General features: G+C 40.8%; 1 protein-coding gene across 1 annotated transcript in view; it reads right to left on the bottom strand.

The window, feature by feature from the left end:
- Positions 1-18,372, bottom strand: part of LOC108664288 (afadin) — a gene marked incomplete in the record, with an annotated part of 87,130 nt that overhangs the window by 34,032 nt on the left and 34,726 nt on the right.

Raw genomic sequence — 18,372 nt, 5'->3', positions numbered from 1 at the left:
CTTACGGGCACTCCCTATTCCGGGCATGTGAACCATCGCTACTAGCTAGCGATCAGGATACTAAAAAAACACACTAACTTATCTAATCAGCAGTTTCTTCTCATATTTGTTGTAGTCCTAAGAATGCTGGCTGGACTCGCATCTCTTGAAGCCATGCACTAAAAAATATCAAGCAGGGGCAGACGCTGTAATTATGGAATTGGCTTCATATTCGAAATTAGTTCATTCCAATTATGCACAACCTTAGTTAACATTCGTGATTGGAGATTCTGATAAAAAGCTAAACGACAAACATAACAATACGATTTATAAAGTGCAATGTTCTCTTCGAAAGCTTATTGCGCTATCAATCTTTGGTTCGTAATGTAACGTAACTTTGGTAAGCAGCTCTTGAACTCAACATTTAGCGTAATAAGTCACTAATAACGAAATCTTGAATATTTTAATAATGTTCATCCAAAGGCAAGGAACTGCGTCGCACCGCAACCACAAGAAGCTGCACACGGAAGGCCGAAGAGCACGACAGCCGTACGTGCGTCACACACGACAGCCAACGAACAACTGAAGGAAGGAAGACTCGTACCGCTCGTCTGTCTGCTCGGCTGACGCGCTCGTGGTCGACGACTAGTCGTGGTTGTGCGGGTACCAGGCCCAACAAGACGAGTTTGAGCCGCAGCCGGGGTAATAAGGTAAATATTTTACTACCAACTCTATCGAGTTCAAGCAACAGTCGTCGGAATACGGAAAATATTTCATTACAACGTCCAACGAATCCGAGGAGCTGTAGCCAAAATACGGTATATATTTTAGAAGTAAGAAGCAGTAACTATTTGATAAGAATCCAGTGGATATTTTCAATGATCAACAACAATAAATAGGAACCATTAGGGAATTAAACAATATCAACGAAATCATAAGATCACTAATGAGGGAGCCGCAATAAAGTTGATACCATAATTCACAACCATCCAGCAGGGACCGCGGTACCAGGATCACTTCAGCGTGGAAGAGCAGCTGCAACCCGAGCTAAAATTCTAACAAGCCACAAAAAAATTCCTCGCAGATGCAGAACACAAACAAAGTTATCAGACAAAAACTAATTAAATAATGCAACACCAACCGATGATGTGAAGTTAGTTAGAAGTCACGCAAAATAAAAAACAATTGCACGTTTTAATTTCAAGACAGTAAATTGTATTGATATTTCCACCGAGTATTTATGATAAAACGGTGTATTTACGAACATTCAGTAGAATCCGAACAGTGAGGAAAAACTCAAGCTTTTGGAGAGAGCAACCGAACCGCGAAGTGATCACGCTGCGGTTCTGCGAGCAGAAATCACGACACAGACGACAGCGGCAGTTTCCAGCAGCCGGAGCTTAGGCGCGCAGGCAGCTGCGCAGCGACGCTCCGCGGGACAGGTAGAAATGCGACCAGTCGCCACCTGTCCTGCGTGGTGCTACCACACCGTCCTGCATGGTGCTACCACACCGTCCTGCATGGTGCTACCACACCGTCCTGCGTGGTGCTACCACACCGTCCTGCGTGGTGCTACCACACCGTCCTGCGTGGTGGTCAGTTTCAACCACTCATTGATCGTCTTACTCCGTTCAATTAATAACTGTAATGGAGATACGCGAAATCTTGCACGGCAAAACCACGAGCAAAATAGAAACGCCGAGAAAACGAATAAATTCATAGCGACTATAGTAAAAAAACTTTTCATTGTCTCATGACGATAACAGGGCCAAAGCGAAGAAGATTGGATTTTAAGACGGATTAATTCGAGTCTAAATACGGTACAGGAATGGTGCTGAAGCATGACGAATACGAACATAGGGACAACTATAAAGCAAAGCGCACTTGACTTCTCTCACACTTGTCAGCTACGGGCAATAAAAAGTCAAAGTCGGTTCTTAGAGCTGATTGGGACTCTTCCGGCCGGTCTACATACCCGGCTAACCACGGAATATTTCCCAACAAATGACAGGACCGCACGAGTAACGAGACTTGGCATTAGCTGTTACACCACAGATAACGCGTTACAACTTGATCGAGTGTCGTTCAAGTCAGCTCACGTAACCAGCCTTATATGAGCCCAGGCAGCGACCTTCATGCTAGTTCTGAACAATGTCGTGACGTATGTTTTCATCTGAACTTATATTCCATTTCTTTACCATCTCGCAAGCTAAAGTGCTGCTACCTGATCAAGCATTGGTCAGCACCGGGAATACATGAGGATTCAAGTGCACGAAAATAATTCATAGGGAAATCATCACAAAATCAGAGGGATTTGGTGCTCTTGGACGATTGGATACGATCGTGTCAACGTAATGAGAATAAGATTTAGCCTCACCATGTTCATATTCAAATTCTCGTGACATTTTTAAAAATATATTGCATTAAACGGTATATTTTACAATCGGGAAAAAACCAATCAATTCGCATGTGGCATCAGAAATTAATTTGTAAATAGTTCCGACAACTTCATCAAATTACACTTTAAATTTCACTTTAGATTTCAAGTCATCAGAACCGATGGAAATGGGAACTCCGAGTTGATATTACACAAAAAAGATGTGTGTGTAAATTACCCATTAAGCTCAATTTAAACTAATCAAAAGTCCATCACCAGGCAAGACTCCGCCTTGATACCGGTTGGTAAATTTCTAACCGAGACGCAAACGGGCAGGTAGCAAAACACCGGACAGCTTTGCGCAACCACGCGGTATTCTAGCGCACAAAAAATCAGCCCATGAACAATTTTTGTCAACCTTTTCAATCAAGAGACACAATAAGGGCCAGTTCATGAATGTCAGACACTAAAACCTTCCCGTGTACAATTAAAACCTCATAAAAACTGTAAAATGAGAGAATTCCAAGAGCTGTGGGAAAACCTACGCGGTTTAAAATCATGAAATTACTGCAATTAGTTTTTCGATGGGCGGGATGTGGGTAAAAATATAGAAGTAAAAAAAAGCGATTGGCATTATTTGTTAGAGTAGCGTATATAACAAACCCATCTGATATTCGTATAAACGCGTGTGTATGCTGAAGATTCAAGGTCACTAAGTTTGTCCTATCAATTCATAGCAATATCAACGAGTTTATGAATAGTTTTATGCCATGGTCAGTGATTGGCGACCAATTTAAGGAATTTCCGAATGAGTTCCTCTCGTGGCTGTGGTAACAATTCACTGTCTTTCGGAAATGTAACGATATGGTTGCCCAATCAACTAGAAGTTGTGCAATCAATGTGGCAAGCCAATGAAGTTGTGCAATGAGGCAGCGAGTCGGGAGTGCTATAGACATAGCCATTAGGTTGTGTAACAGTTGGACTTGATTGAAAAACTATAAATACTACAAATTTTTGTATCCTAAATAATGGTTCATGAAGAAGGAATGATTGAGTGTTCATGTATATGAAGCGAAGTATGAATGGCTGATACAGTGTTGGACCAAATTAAGGCATGCGGCTAAGAAATTAAAAAATCTTACAGCGTGGGAATACCGGTTGCTCGCCAATGCATTGCAGCCTAAATCCTGCTATTTCGGCTACTCCACCTCCACACTCGTAAAATAGACACGAAATTAATGCCTACATCTAAGACATAAGCAATATATATGCAATGAAAAGCATACCGTTAAAGACTGCACGCTTACGTAGTTATTTCATATGATATAGAAAAACAAAATACGACGGCAATTAATTATGAATGCATAGAATGTAAGGCATAAACTTGGTATCAAACATTATTTTGAAGTGGGAATGGAGTATAAGCACTTGAATTATTTTCTCTATTGTATTCGACTGCGATCAAGGAATTCCAGACAGGTAATGCATTCAGCACACTGAGCCTCTACATTTTCTTATTTGCGTTGCTGTAATCTTGCATTCAATGATAAATCAACATGGTATACGTAAGCATGGATGTCGCATCTAAGATAAATAAAAAAATAATCTTTACAGAACCAAAAAAAAGTCAATATGTATTTATAATGAATGTATGTACGAGAATTAAAGGAGCACATAAATAGAAAAAGACGTGAGATTTATGCATGCAAGAGTGTGGGCTACTGCGACCGTGTCATTGTGGTCAGGGTCAAGACCACACAGCGGGGGCACGCCAGCTTGAAGATCAAGGGCAGGCGGGGCGCGCCGCCCCTTCATTTAGTCTTCCTTTCACTGCCCTGAAATAGGCCGTCCTCGCTGCGGCCCGCAAAAACAATAATGAAACTATGAACTTACCGGCAGCTGACACGCTACCTTCGGGTCGCTCAGGCCATAATTGATGCGCCAGGTAATTATGCACGTCGGTAACGGGCAGAACACCGCAGTATGACGACAGATAATACCAGCCTGAATGTTGAACTCAATTGACAGATACCAGACTGAATGTTGAACTCCACTTCTATGCGTCAAGTTATTGTAAAAAAAACTGTACAGTAATTGTCGGGTGCAATATAAAGCAAGCAATGTGGGCAGCCAAGCATACGAGATAGACCGTCACCTATACTAGGATCACTTGTTGCTTAGCGTTGCCGTCTCTCTACACTGCACCCTCACCTTGAACAACTCTACGCTCGTAAACCCAATCCCTTATTTGTGAAAGCGTGTAAATCATCTTTTTAATTGATACAATTAAAGGGATCCCGATACGCATAAAAATTTAGTGTCTAGTTAAACTTGAATTAAAAGTCAATAACGTCCGATATGATTTCAAAGCTATCATTACAGACCCATGGGTTTACCGAAAAATGATCGGGGCAAATGTTTCTCTTGCTATTAGCCAAGAAAAGTTAGTTCAGAGATTAATATAATTTTTGATGGGCGCAAATGAATTAATGTGAGAACTCTTGTGTTCCCTCTATTCACGTTAGAATTAGTTCAGCAAGATCTAAAAGATATTGACAGAATCAATGATAAAAAAATTTGAAAAAGACGCTCACAATTCAAATATTAATTGACATTTTGCGACCGTTTCATAGAGTTGGTCTGGATATCGAGCGATCAACAATGGCGCATTGTTGATCGCTGGGATTGATCGAGCGATCAATCCCAGGCTCCACATGTACGAAGCCGACATTCACCTCCGAGTGAATGAAAAATATTAAATAAATCTCAAGAGAATGCTAAAAAAATAACAGCAGAAAGTTTTTCAGAAAATATCCAGTAAAATTACGTTATAAAAATTCTTGATGAAAATTTGTAAATTTATTCCCAACCAATGAAATTTTTATTGTAGATAGTGTAGAATAATAAATTAATTAAATTGTGGGATGCAAATAAGTTCAATTTGGATGGTTTTCAATCTTGTATTCCTAACGATTGAAGAGAATAAGTCTTCGGGTACGCAGACACAAGATACATGCAGGTACCCACAGCAGCAGAAGCGCACGAGCTGAGAAAGGAATGCATGAGCTGCGAATTTAGTAACAGCTCCCCTCGAGCGCTGGAGATAGCGCGGCAACAGCTCTCAGGGTCAGGTCAACTAAATTAAAAGAGATAAAACAAATACAGTGGGGGGAAATAAATATTCGTACACTTGAAAAATCGTATTTTAATGTATGTAAGTACACAAACTTAACAGGAAAAGTGATTTAAATTATGTATAGAGACGCATAGTATTCAAAAATACTATCAAAAGAAATTAAATCTCAATGCAACAAAAAAACAATGCAACATGTTCTGGATTTATTGTTTTGTACGAATACTTTTTTCACCCCGAAAAGTGAACATGTTGCATTGTTTTTTGTTGCATTGAGATTTAATTTCTTTTGATTAGTATTTTTGAATACTATGCGTCTCTATACATAATTTAAATCACTTTTCCTGTTAAGTTTGTGTACTTACATACATTAAAATACGATTTTTCAAGTGTACGAATATTTATTTCCCCCCACTGTATTAACACATACGAAAAACTACGGCCACGCTTGATAATACGATCTACAACCACGTTAAAAGCTAGTAGTGAAGCGTAACCGAGAATTTGGTGGTCATGTAGGTGATTAAGCAAGTATACGCTCTACCAAAAGCTGCCGTTTACGCGTTCTGAACGAGTTTCGCCGTTGACGCGGTTTCGTTCATGATATAAACGCGTAAAAATGTCCTCCGTCGAGCGCAACCAATACCATGTGGCTCGTAACAAGATGAACAATATTTATTTTCTATGTACTAATTTATTATCTGAAGTCATTCCTAAACTTTCAGTTTAATTCGGGCTCCCCGCGTCTCATATCCGGAGATTTTTGTTATCAAATACATTCATATCAAAGGTACAGCTTAAAATTTCAGTGCCACAGGCAAAAATATCAGGGTAGAATCTGACTCTTTTGAAATGGCGACAATATACGAGAGGTGAAGACAACAGTGTCAAGCAAATAGTGACGGTTCCGATCGATGGGTAACACGACGGTGTTGGTGGCAGAACAACTGTTGAATACCTGCCGCGGCCTCCATGCATTTAGCCACCACCCGCATCAGGATGTAATTACAAGCGGACCACCGTCACCCAGGCGCTACAGAGAAAGGCTAAGCAATATAAGTTAGTTTGCTCGCCAGCGAAGCGTGAAGGTTGCTGTCTTATCATAAGGCTACCGAAGGGACGTTTCTCAGACACACTTAAGGGAGGCTAAGATATTGCAACCGAGGTCACTTTTACTTAAGAATTGTTAGCAACACAAGCCGCTGTACGAGCGCTCGTCAAGCCAATCATGATCTCCGGTGCGTACGTCAAGCTTGGTTGATCTGTTTCCATTAGCAGGGAGTTTCTCCGTAAACACGAGGTCAGACCAGGCAGGTTATAGGTTCCTGTTGTCTCAAGAAGTTGATGTAAGTTGAACTAGCGTGTCATGACACATTAAATGAAGCAGTTAAGAAAAAACTTTTGCGATAGAAAGACTAACTACACTAATAATTATTTTTAAATCCGTTTTGAAGTAATATGATTAATTTTTTAAAGGAAAACCTTCCAGAAAGAAGTCACACAGAATAGCAGTCCCTAATCGTGAAATCATTAACATGCTTGAAAAACCATTGTATTATTTGTTAATAGATGAACCGGGATGTGTACATGGGAGAATGGATTTAATTCAGTGTTTATAGAGAACCCGGTACATCTCTTGGTTAGTTTATTAGGTGCAATGGCAAATACGTGACGATATCTGCTACTCAGAAGATAGATAAAAATAGCTTTAGAGATACATCGAATTCCAAACGGATATTACTGAGTTCGTATCAACACTCTCATAAAACCTAAAAAATGACAATGTATACACGAGACATGCGAGAGGCGGAGTGCGGTGCGAGATGCGCCCCTGTGTGGGCGACTGGCCATTTATGGGCTGTGGGCGCTTATCATTCTGCCGCCCCTAGCAACCGCCTCAACATGGAGTGTGGGCGACAACAGACCATGAGATGGCGAAATATTTACGTCGATGCTCTTCATATACGCTGTCTGTGATACGTACGAAAGACAGATATCCTCAAGTGCGATCTAGTGGAATTGAAATAATCACCCTTCAGACCAGTGCTTCATCACGACCAAACCCCCGCGCTGAATGAGTGAACATACATGATTCACTGGGATCCCGGGTGGTCATTGCAGACATTAACAATAAGTAAAAAATCCAACTTAGGTAACCTCAGGAAGCAAAAGATACTTCAACGATGGACGTTATCGTTGAACAATTAAAAACAGTGAATACAAAATCGCAAGTTGATGTGCACATTAGTAACTTTAACAAAACTTACAAAAAATGCACTAACTACAATCATGCTTGGAAATTGCAATACACTAATCGGTTGGCTCTGTTATGAAATTTTTCACTTCTCTTTCGAGATATGACGGCCCGCTTGCAGACAAAACCACCGAAATGAGTATATAGTCTATCGAAGCAAATCATGTGTTGAACATTGAGGATCTTCATCACTTTCCTAAGACGCGAGTACAAAACAACCGGGATGTGTTTCTTAGCGACGCAATTATCATAATAAACGTTTAAGATGTTCATGTTTTAAGATATTCAAAGATTAGGACAAACTTCATCACTTTCTTGACGCGAGGATAAAAGAACCGGGATGTGACTTATCAGAGCTAATCCCTTCTTAAAAATAGTTCTTGTTCACTTTCCTAAAAAGAAAAAATAAAACCACCGGAATATGTTTCCAATCAACTAACGTGTTAAAGATCTTCTTCACTTTCCTAAGAAGTGAAACCAAAACCACCGGAATATGTTTCCAATCGAAATTTAAAAGCGAAGAAAACTCCACAAAAATTCAGCATTTCTCTCTATTGAAAACGTTTCGGAGACCAGCTCCATCGTCAGTTCGATAAATCTAGAACACAAATACAGTCAGAAAATTAATAAAGTTTGGAGTCATAAGAAAAAAAAAACAAAAACAACAGAAGTTAAAACCTAAATTTACAGGCAAAGGGCAGAATAATAAAGAAATACCTATCTATTCACAAAACATTAATCCGGACATTAATCTTCGTATCTTACTGGTTAACAATTTCAAAATAGGTTCGTTTTTTAGGTACAAAGATATCTTCCCTTCTCACACGCGATCGTCCCTAGTTTATAAATTTAGTTGTGCACGATGTGCATCTGCGTACGTCGGAATGACGGCACGCAACCTTTACACTAGGGTCGCTGAGTATAAAGGGAGGAGTTATAGGACTGGGCAGTTACTATCGCGCCCTCCTCATTCGGCTGTGCGCACTCACGCCGAACAGTGCAACGTTCCGGTGTCCGACACTGACTTTAAGATTTTAGCTTATAGTTCTGGTGCTTCCGATCTGCGCATTTTGGAATCATTGTATATTTTTAAAGAGAAGCCTAGTTTAAATGCTGCCTACAGTTCGTATCCATTAGAAATTGTGAATAGATAGGTATTTCTTTATTATTCTGCCCTTTGCCTGTAAATTTAGGTTTTAACTTCTTTGTTTTTTTTTCTTATGACTCCAACCTTCATTAATTTTCTGACAGTATTTTTTGTTCTAGATTTATCGAACTGACGATGGAGCTGGTCTCCGAAACGTTTTCAATAGAGAAATGCTGAATTTTTGAGGAGTTTTCTTAGCTTTTAAATTTCTAGTGAATCTGCGATTCATAGCAATCTAGTGACATTATTACACGTTTCCAATCAACTAACGTGTTAAAGGTCTTCTTCAGTTTCCTAAGCAGTGAAAACAAAACCACCGGAATATGTTTCCAATCAACTAACGTGTTAAAGATCTTCTTCAGTTTCCAAAGCAGTGAAAACAAAACCACCGGAATATGTTTCCAATCAACTAACGTGTTAAAGATCTTCTTCAGTTTCCTAAGCAGTGAAAATAAAACCACCGGAATATGTTTCCAATCAACTAACGTGTTAAAGATCTTCTTCAGTTTCCTAAACATTGAAACAAAACCACCGGAATATGTTTGCAATCAACTAACGGGTCAAAGATATTCTTCAGTTTCCTAAGCAGTGAGGGGTCACGCAGTCGAGTCGCAGGAACAGCGGACACGAGTGGGCATTTCACAAGAACTCGTAGCAGGGGCGTAGCTTATGCCCAAGTTGGGCAGCGCATACATATGCCGGGTGATAGCATCGCAAGGAAGTGCGTATTTGGCGCGATACAGTGTCGACACGGGCAAGTAGAGCCAATTATGGCGTCAAGAAAACTTTAAGTGACTATGAAAAAAAGAGTAATACAGTAAGAGTAATGAAAGATTAGTAAAAAGGCGGGAAATATCCCTATAGGCACGAGGCTCTCCGGCTGAGGAATGGCTTCATCAATATGGCTGCTGGCAGGCGCATGGTACAGATGACCGTAAATCACACCCGAAAGATACATTGAAACAGACACACCAATTTTAAAAGATACATGAACAAGAATCGTAAAACAATTTTAAAATATTGTATTAATTAGTTACTCATTACATGATTCATATATTTATTAAAAATATGTTGTCTTCAACTAATCTGAATATTTTAATTATTTTTAACAGTATCAGAGAGATTATATGCAGACACGAATATTTTCGAGAGTAAAATACTTTTAAAAAATACTTCGTTAAAATTACTTCTACAAAATTCTTCAAATTTATCTAAAATTCCAACTTATTCATTTAATCGTAATAAAAATTGCTTAAATTTCAATTTCTCTTCTCGATTAAACGTGAAACGAATACGAAAAGAATAGGAAACAAAATCAAATAAGGGCACCGTCCAGATAATTATTATCGAAAATGACCAGTATTTATGGCCAAATCAGGTCGTGTAGAAGCTGATTTCGGCGGCGAGGCGTCAAAAATTCAAAATACATCGCTGGTTTTTCTCGAAAGCAGCAATAAGTTGTGACGGAGAAAAAGACTAATGCACACAGCATATATTTCGAAGCTTAAAAAAGGCTATAAATGGAGCCCTCGCGAAGGTATGGAGCTTTGCATAATAAGTGTTGCATTCTTTGTAGTCTTTCCAGGTCCTCTCTCCCCTCACCCCCTCCCCTCACATCGACCTGGGATGTCAGCATGGGTGGTCCGTGAACGACAGCAGCCGTAGGCGCGTCCCTTCTCGTATAAACTCCTTCGTACAACTGCGTACTATTACATACCTACATACATTTGCATACTAGCATACACTTGCATAGAAATGCACATATTCTGAAAGCTAGCTGAACTACTCATAATTGCGTATTTACGCATCGCTGAGTTCAACATGGGAATCTTTGTAATCGAGCGCTTGCGTACTAGGTGACTCGAAATCAGCAGACATCTTTAACTGAAAAATCCGCACACGTCATCAAAAACTGAAAAATCCAGACACGTCATCAAATGAAACATCTGCACTCGCCTTCTAATGAAAAATCTACACAAGCCTCCAGATGACAGATCAGCACAATTCTTCAAATGAAAAATCTGCACATGCCTTAAAATAAAAACCAACGCTTATCAGAAATGTTTCAGCGTCCCCGCCGGAGCTCGACAAATGCCGCGTAATTACAGCAGCGCTTGCAGGCCGGCTGGTATCCGTGATACGGCGCGCCCTCATGAAGAAGGCCTTGAAAAATAAGACGAGTTTGGAGACCGACACTCAGCGGCGGACTGGAGTCACGTGCGGTCATTTTTACGACATGAAATGGCTTGCGATGATTTAATGATTCATACATCATCGACAGGACACTTCGCCGCTCCAGCACGTCTCAGAAATAATCTAGAAAAAACTTGCTGTCGTGCAGGCGAATTGCAAAGCGAGCATGTTATTGCTAAAATAAATTAATTTAACTTGTATTTCAAACCACTATTAAATTCGTTGAAAATCATCAGCTCCATAATGAAAAGTCAAAATTCAAAGCATACAAGTAACAACACCGTCAGAGAGAGCGGGTGCATTGAAGCTAATTGCAGAAACAGTACAAACAGCAATATTAGCAAATGAGTGAACTTCACAACTATGAAACTTACACCAGAAACACCTTAATAGTGCACACCAACACTACTGATGTGTCAGCAGCAATCTCGGTCACACCAGCGAACAGAAACAGGGAAGCAAATCTGTACAATCGCTATAACGGCAATAATGGAACCATCGCTGATACATGACAGTAAGAACACCATCAACAGAACTATCGCACAAATACCACAATATGATAAAGAAGAACAGAAGTAGCGCCTATCTATATCAACAGGAGCAACAGAAGCAGCACCAATATATATCAACAGGAGCAACAGCAGCAGCACCAATATATATCAACAGGAGCAACAGCAGCAGCACCAATATATATCAACAGGAGCAACAGCAGCAGCACCAATATATATCAACAGGAGCAACAGATCAGCACCAATATATATCAACAGGAGCAACAGAAGCACCTTACCTTATGACCTTATGATGAGTTTAGGACGTCGCAGTCCACGGTCACGCTAATGCGCCGCCTTCGTCGTCCTCCGTCTCCGAGTCGTCGTCGGATGTAACGTTGGACGTGTTCCGTCTATTAGCCCTCATTTGGGCACGCTGATGCAAGATGCTGTTGCTTGTCGCTTGATGATGGTAGTTTCCCATTACTGGACAGTCCGGGATCTTGCTCAACCACTTGTCCAGTTGTCTCTTGAATGTTGCAAGGGTAAACTCCCCTCCTCTNACAGGAGCAACAGAAGCAGCACTGACATATATCAACAGGAGCAACAGAAGCAGCACTGACATATATCAACAGGAGCAACAGAAGCAGCACTGACATATATCAACAGGAGCAACAGAAGCAGCACTGACATATATCAACAGGAGCAACAGAAGCAGCACTGACATATATCAACAGGAGCAACAGAAGCAGCACTGACATATATCAACAGGAGCAACAGAAGCAGCACTGACATATATCAACAGGAGCAACAGAAGCAGCACTGACATATATCAACAGGAGCAACAGAAGCAGCACTGACATATATCAACAGGAGCAACAGAAGCAGCACTGACATATATCAACAGGAGCAACAGAAGCAGCACTGACATATATCAACAGGAGCAACAGAAGCAGCACTGACATATATCAACAGGAGCAACAGAAGCAGCACTGACATATATCAACAGGAGCAACAGAAGCAGCACTGACATATATCAACAGGAGCAACAGAAGCAGCACTGACATATATCAACAGGAGCAACAGAAGCAGCACTGACATATATCAACAGGAGCAACAGAAGCAGCACTGACATATATCAACAGGAGCAACAGAAGCAGCACTGACATATATCAACAGGAGCAACAGAAGCAGCACTGACATATATCAACAGGAGCAACAGAAGCAGCACTGACATATCAACGGGAGCAACAGAAGCAGCACTGACATATATCAACAGGAGCAACAGAAGCAGCACCAATATATATCAACAGGAGCAACAGAAGTAGAACCGTACGTATAGAGCCGGCATGGGGCAGATGGCGGGCGTGAGAGAGGCGCCGCAGGGCAGCGCTTACGACCACAATTGGCCGTACGCTGCCACGCACATTACGGACTAGTGTGCGCACCAGCAGAATTACGATCAAACTTGCACAAATAAATCCGTTGCAAATAAAACATCAATACTCAATCGTAGAGATTTAATCCACATATTCTTCAGGACTCAAATACCTTGTTTGTTCATACTGGTTTCTTACTGAACGCGTTATTCATTTATTTAGATGCTGAGGACAGAGCACCTCTAGGTAAATCGGTAAATTATCGGTAAATTTTACCGATAATTATTCTGAACTAAGTACGGAACGAAATTGCACTTGCGTAAAATCTCGATTTTCACGCGAAAAAAGTATAGAACTCCTGAAGCAGTGGGCGACAACAACAAATTTGGTTTGGTGAGTAAAAACTGTCGAATTCCTAACTTATTCAGTCATAAATAGCACTTGGTGAACATCTTGTATTAGCGAACGCCATACAACAACATCCGCAGCAGAGCGCAGCTGCGGACTAGTCAGGCATCGCGTGACCGTGGCTTGAATGCTGTACAAGAAATTGCTGCTATTTTGACAAACGTGTAATTTCATTACTAATTACGGCAATTGACCGTGGTAAATGTGAAGCACGTCAATAATTTAACACGGAAACCAAATAATGCTTGCTTACTGGCTAATGATTGCCGAGTACACAGTCAGCTGGAAGGTCACTCTTATATGAAAATCATAAAAATTAAACTACCATTTCCACATAAATCTGGGTAGTAAGAATGAAATGAATGTAACCATTTGGAATGGTTTTAAGAATGGAATTCCACAATAATTCATGCATGGAACAAACTATTGCTAAATCAGCTATATTATTGGCGATGCTATTTACTTCTTCTAAATAGCCACGAGACCACGGTGCGCAAAAAAATATATGTTGCAAAAAGATTCCCGATGTCGTGAAGCCACACCATACTTTGCAGCAGGCAGGGTGAAGTGGTCGTTCATGAATAATAAAATCTTGCTATTTTGGAATTAACATGTCCATAGAGGTTATGAAATGCTCTAAGGAGGAAAACTTGAAGGATAGAGGCACGATGCTCGGCAAAATAAAATTTTTATATGACGCTATACCGTACTTCTCCCTGCAGGAGGGATGATGTTCCCGTGTTAATTTAACGGATTATTTACTCGAATTTTGACAATCCTTCCGGAACACTCGTGTATTAACAATGCTGATACGATGTCAACTTTGTTCAATATTCTTTAAAATTCTCGATGGACACAATTTCTTTCTTATTTGCAATGTTTTTCTAAAGTTGTCAACAAATTTTCGCTGCTAATGAACCACCTTGGAGAAATTTTTTTCGACGGTAATACTAGATTAAGCGATTGCATTTGATCGATAAAATAGCTTTAGTTCAGGTTATATAATTGAGCAAATTGTTTTCTTTAAATAAATATTCGTTAAAATTAAAACAAACTCCCACCAATATGTCATAGTTTCCCTATAGGAAAAATTCAGGTATAGGTTCCCATCAAGGCAACCCTCCAGAGAAAGTTCAATCAAACGAGCAGACCGGCATTGGCAAATGATGAATTTGTCACAGCAGATAACTCGAAGAAGAAAACGACAGATCGTGTTGAGAGTGATGGTGTAATACTCGTATTGTTGTAAGCTCTTTCTTAATTATTCACATTTTTTTCGAGTTGCAAACCACGTAAAAAAAGAAGATAAAAGACGAAACAGTCTTGAGAGACCGGAACTGCCTAGCGCGGATCCGAGTCCGTTAAAAAAAATGGTAATTAAGCTTGCGCCACAACACGAGCAGCAAGACGCACATATGGCCCAGGTATGGGGGAAATACCGACCAGGCCAAGTCGGATATTACAACAATACAGCCAAATCTTTATTAAAATAAGAAGAACATTAACCGAAATTCTTCGAAACATAAAAATCATTAAAAGTTAGATAATATTTACAGCAAGGCTTCGAAACATGGAAAGCCATACAAGATTTTCGCCATACAAAATTTTTCGTTGATAAAATCGGAATGACTACAAGCTGGTAGATGAACGCGATTGTGGTCTCGATAATAATTTGATGCAGGATGGAGGCAAATGTCTCTCCAGGCAAGTGCGGTTTAAACAACTTTGGTTACTAGTTAATTTCGATGAAACGTTTAATTAACGATATTTCACCGTCATATGCCTTGTTGTACACTGGCTCGCAAATCCCAGCTGCAGCAACAGCACTAAGACAATCTGACATTAATTGTTAAGTTGTCCACCAAACATAAGACATCGCCTGAACATAGGATCCATTGCAGCTAACATTAAGCGCACCCGTAGGTCAGTTTTATGCTCTACCCATCAATTTAGTTTTGTGGATATTGCAAAGACCCAATATCCGTAACACGTCAGAGAAGCCAATATACAGTAAGCGCAGTCACTGCAATATCCACCACCACACGCACGCGGGCCAGTATCCAGTATCCACCACTCGTTCGGCAAAGATAATAGTCACTCACAGCAATCACTGCAATATCCACCACACGTTCGTAGGACAATATCCACTGCCGGTCATCACAGCATTTTCCAACCCACGTTTGGAACAAATAATATCTACTAACAGAGATCGATGCAATATCCACCGCACGTTCGTAGGACAATATCCACAACAGGAAATCACTGCAATATCCACCACACGTTCGTAGGACAATATCCACTACAGGAAATCACTGCAATATACACCCCCTCATTCGTAAGACAATATCCACCAACAGCTATCACTGCACTATCCACCACTAGTTCGTAGGACAATATCCACCAACAGCTATCACTGCACTATCCACCACTAGTTCGTAGGACGATATCCAACAACAGCTATCACTGCACTATCCACCACTAGTTCGTAGGACAATATCCACTACAGGAAATCACTGCAATATACACCCCTCATTCGTAAGACAATATCCACCAACAGCTATCACTGCAATATCCACGACACTTGACGCGCGACATGCCACACCGCGCCACCCAAGCAGCAGCGCCCACCCACGCAGCCCGCCAGCCGATGGCCCGGGGGCGGACATTCAAATTAATAAGGCCACAACAAATGATATGCTAGGCGAGAACCCTCGCCCCGGGCTGGACCAGACGTAGTTCTTGTAGAAATACAATGAGCAGCAGCCGCATATGCTTCTCTAAGCACGTAGTTGGTGGGCCAGTGTTTGCACATGAGTGGCATTGAAAGGCGGGAGGATATATATGGGACATACGGGATGGTTGGTTGGTTTAGTGGCCAAATGTTTACTAGCGCTTCAGCTATTTAGCTGTCTCGCACCGAAAGTCAAGATGAACATCACCATAGAGGTGGAAGGTAATAGAATGTTTTTCAAGTCAACAATTGTTCATCACCCACAAGAGGCAGAAGGTCTCAATTGTCCAGCCTGCTCAAGCTGGCTCGAAAGAAGCAGCGTTAGCATCTCAAGAGACGAAGTGACAACTTGCACGGGACGTCGGCCGCCCGCACAGACAGAGAAGGGAAATGTAAGGAATCATACCTACATAATAACTTAATGTACGGAATCCTACCTACATAATAACTTGACTTCACAACTGAGACCTGCATTTAAGACACCGCGAGCTCAGCGGTGGGGCGGTCAGGAAATATCCCCTAAGAGCGCCAAATCCCATAGGTCTTCTGACGAGCGCAGACACGTCAGAAATATATACAGGACATACGGGATAATATATACAGGACATACGGGACCACTTCTACGTCCTCTATACTGTTTACCAATCCTCTCTACTACGGTACACTTACACAGCCGCTCTATTATATCTCTATATACTGCACTTGCAAATCCTGTATATTAGTGCTTCCCAAAGTGGGCGATATCGCCTCCCTGCGGGCGGTGGATAGATCTGGAGGGGCGGTGAGGGATAAACGGGCAGTAGGGGGGCGGCAGTCCGCGAAGTCGAAGTCAGAAGTTCGTACGTTGGTTTGACGATTATTCACAACACGTGCAGAACATGACTCCGACTCGAATAAATTTTCACGAGCTAAAAATCATCGTTTGATAGTTAGGAATTTATAAAAAATTTCGTTCGAATATGTTCAGTAGTTTGGAAGAAATTCTTCGATAACTGCGAATCTCGGCCCGTATCGCCATATAACTTCCGAATGAAGGTGAAATTTAAAAATTTTTTCACGCGCTAAACATCACTGTTTAGTCAAGTCCTAATGAATACGTGTTCGAAGTTTTATCGAGCGGCGTTCATTAGTTTGGGAGATATTAGTTGCTCACTGAATTTGGAGATTGGCCGTGAGACCGGCTGCGAGACCGGCCACGAGTCCGGCCGTAAATTTGTCCGAGCGTCTTGAATTTCTAGTGCTGAAACAGTTAAAACTGTAAAAATATATATTGGTTCACTAAATGTGGTTCTATTTGTGAAATACACATTTGTGTTTAACCTTTCTCTTTTACAATTACACCATACTAAATATCAAGAAAGGGGTGTTTGTTTTTATATGTGTCTGTGGGGGAGGGTGGGGGGCGCTAGAGATTCACTGGGGAGCCAAGGGGGCGCCAGCCTTGAAAAAGTTAGGAACCATTGCTCTATAATTCCGGATCCATTGTACAAAACTTCCACATCCTCCTCCACACCTCACCTTGTGTAGCGAGACTGGTTAGGGATTTGATGAATAGAAAACGGCCCGCTCGCGTAAAAGAAAACGCATTTGAAGTCTAATCTCTCACTTGACTTGGCCACAGTTCAACATGGCGCACGCCTAATAAAAGCTAATAAATAATGTTATCGTCTCCGCGTTTACTGTGATATGTTACACGAAGAATGATGAATTAGTTAAATACTCTTTGTTCCCGTAGGGAAAGAAATAAGTTAACGCTGACCGAAGTATCTTGGGAGGTTTTCGATGACTACGTTTTAATTAACTAAGCTGAGCGCGAATTTTGCCGCACTACAACAAACTCCGGAGAGAATCGCTTTGGTGAGTATAATTTCACCTGCACTTCTGAATAGAATTTTACAATACATTCAAAACTATTGCTTGCTAAATCAGCTATACTATTGGTGTTGCTATTTAGCTTTTCTAAATAGAAATATAGATCGAAGCGGCCACGGTGCGCAAAAATATTCAAAAATTATCTGCACTGAATTACGAGTACAATACTCACGGCGTGCAGATAGCAGGAGAATGAGCGAGTATGCAGGTTGGTACTCACCTGCGAGGAAAAAACAGAACACGCGCTTCAGAACAGAAGTCCAAACCAATAATATATTGATGGCCATTTGTGCCATCAATATTAATGGCATCAATACTATCAATTTTTTCCATCAATATTATTATTATAAAAAATGTCAATTAATCAAATTTTTAGTTGGCATTTTTGCATTTAAAAAATTATGAAAAAAT

Source organism: Hyalella azteca, unplaced genomic scaffold (assembly GCF_000764305.2).
Source record: "Hyalella azteca isolate HAZT.00-mixed unplaced genomic scaffold, Hazt_2.0.2 contig7253, whole genome shotgun sequence".
NCBI classification, from domain to species: domain Eukaryota; kingdom Metazoa; phylum Arthropoda; class Malacostraca; order Amphipoda; family Hyalellidae; genus Hyalella; species Hyalella azteca.
Note: the sequence above shows the minus strand (reverse complement) of the source record. Positions and strands in the feature narration are given on the sequence as shown.